The following is a 2,526-nucleotide window of genomic DNA, read 5'->3' on the forward strand; positions in this document are numbered from 1 at the left end:
GATTCACACAGACACATAACCAAGTCCTAGCCACTCTTCTTTCCCCAGTCTTTGACATTTACTTCTTCTACTCTAATTTAACTGCCACCATCTTATATTTACTCATTTGTTGCAAAAATGTCCAAACCAGTCTCCTTGCTTCTACCCTTGTTCCTCTAGAGTCTACCATAGATAAGCCAAAGAAATCCTTTTAAAACACAAATCAGATTGTACCATCCCCATGTTCAGATCCCTTTTAATTATTCCTTATTCAGAATAAAAGCTAAAATCCTTTAAATGACCTGCAAGACCCTACATGATATATTTCCCCTCAACCATCTCCTTTTCAATCACATCCTCTACCAATTTTCCACTTCACTCACTCTTCTAGCCATGCTCCCTCTTTCCCCTTACAGTCCTTCATTTCTGAATTTAGTTTTAGTCTGTATTAGTTTTATAACATCACCATAACTATCACAAATTTAGTGGCTTGAGACAACAGAAAGTTATTATCTCACAATTCTAGAAGTCAGAAGTCTGCCATAGATCTTACTGAACTAAATTCAAGTTGTCAGTGGGCTATATTTCTTTCTGGGGGCTCTAGGGGATAATCCATTTTATTTTTATTTTTTGCCCTTTCTCAGCTTCTGGAGGTCATCCCCACTCAATGGCTCATGGTCCCCTTCTTCCATCTTCAAAGCTAGCAACATTATACCTCTCGTACTTTTTTCTGCGATTACATTTTCCTCTCACTCTGACTCTTCTGTTTTCCTCTTCCATACAAGAACTTTTGTGATTACATTGATACCACCAAGATAATCCAAACTAATCTCTATATTAAGGCTAATTAATTAGCTACTTTAATTCCATCTGCAAATATAATTCCATCTCCTGTGCCATGTAAATTAACACATTCACAGGTTCTGGGAATTAGCATGTGGATATTTTTGGAGAGGTACAGTGTTTTGCCTACCACGCTTTCTGTCTCATAGCAATGCCTTATTTTAATTTCATAGTACTCATCACCACCTGCCAAATTATATACAATACACTTTTTTTTCTATTTATACATACATGTAATCAAAACAATCAAATAGCTTCATAATTCTTGTTAAAGAATTATGAAACTACTGATTTGGGGGGGTGGAGATTTTTAACTCCATTACTCTAAATAACATGCTGATATTGTTATCCCCTTTTCTATCTTCTACAGAAGATGAAGATTTGGCTTTCATTTACAACACTACCTCCATTCATCCCAATTCTTCACATGCATACTCATGCATTTTTTCTGTCTTCCCATTCTCTCATTAAATTCATAGATATTTTTGGTGGTAACAGCAAGATTCAGTGTTTATATTGCTGGGTCTTCGTGACAGCCATATCATATACAATTTTACTTTTCCATATTTATTTGTTTGTTTGTTTGTTTAATAACTATCTCTTCCAATTAGAAAGTAAGCTACATGGTCTGTTTAGCTCATTACTATATCCCCAGTACCTGAAGAGTATCAAAAACATTGATTGTACATACTATGCATTTGTTCAGTACCTACTATGTACCTAGACTCATGCCTATACCCTTGTACCAGAACCTTGTAAAGCCAGACCTAGCAGGGCCTTTATCAATGAGCTAAGTCTATTATTTTCAAACCATTCAAGTCATAGACCCCTTTTTAGGCAAATGACATGTTAAAATCCCAATAAATCTAGCAGATAAAATCAGAGTTGTTCTGGTTAATGTGGATTTGGAATGTTGAAACTGATAGTATGTGGGTAAATGTTTAAAAAACAGATTGCTGAAGGAAAAAAAAAAAGAAGCTCCGGTTTATGAATTTGCTGATTTTTATGGTATAAATATCCCTACCATGGCCAATTTGAAACTACCAACATCATGTTATCGAACACGGATTTGGGAAGAAATTTGTACAATCAACTCTTAGAATTCAAGATGGCTCTAAGACCCCACTGGTTGAAATAGTCACTTATACTTCCTTCTCCCCATTTCCTCCCAATTTCCTCCTAAAGAACCCCTAAGGATTTCCAGAACATAGCTTAAAAATATATGGATGAATACGACATCTTTAGAGTACAGATGAGAACATTGAGGCCCCAAGAAGATGATAAACCCAGGTCTCAATGCCCATTCCAATGTGGGTTTTTTGTTTTGTTTTGTTTTGTTTTGTTTTTATCAATTGCACTATGCTGCTTATAACCTAATTAGTCCCTCATTTCCCTGCCTCAAATTTCCCCACCCTATTTCATTGGTATGCTACCAACAAATTTGGCCCTAAAACACAACTTTCAGCAGTACATGCCCCAGCTCTACTCTAAAACCTTCTATGGCTCCCATAGAAGACTATAAGGTCATCTTTAGGCATCTTGGCATGGTCTTCAAGACTCTCCACAATCTGCCAAAGATTTTCTTCTCCTTACATTTCTACATATACACCAAGCTAAAGTCTAACTGATTTTCTCCCTCTTCACCACAATTCTTATCTTTGCTGCCTCTAGGCTTTGCTGGCGCTCTCTCTCTCTCTCTCTCTC

The sequence above is a fragment of the Pteropus medius genome, unplaced genomic scaffold (genome assembly GCF_902729225.1).
Source record: "Pteropus medius unplaced genomic scaffold, Ma_sr-lr_union100, whole genome shotgun sequence".
NCBI lineage: Eukaryota > Metazoa > Chordata > Mammalia > Chiroptera > Pteropodidae > Pteropus > Pteropus medius.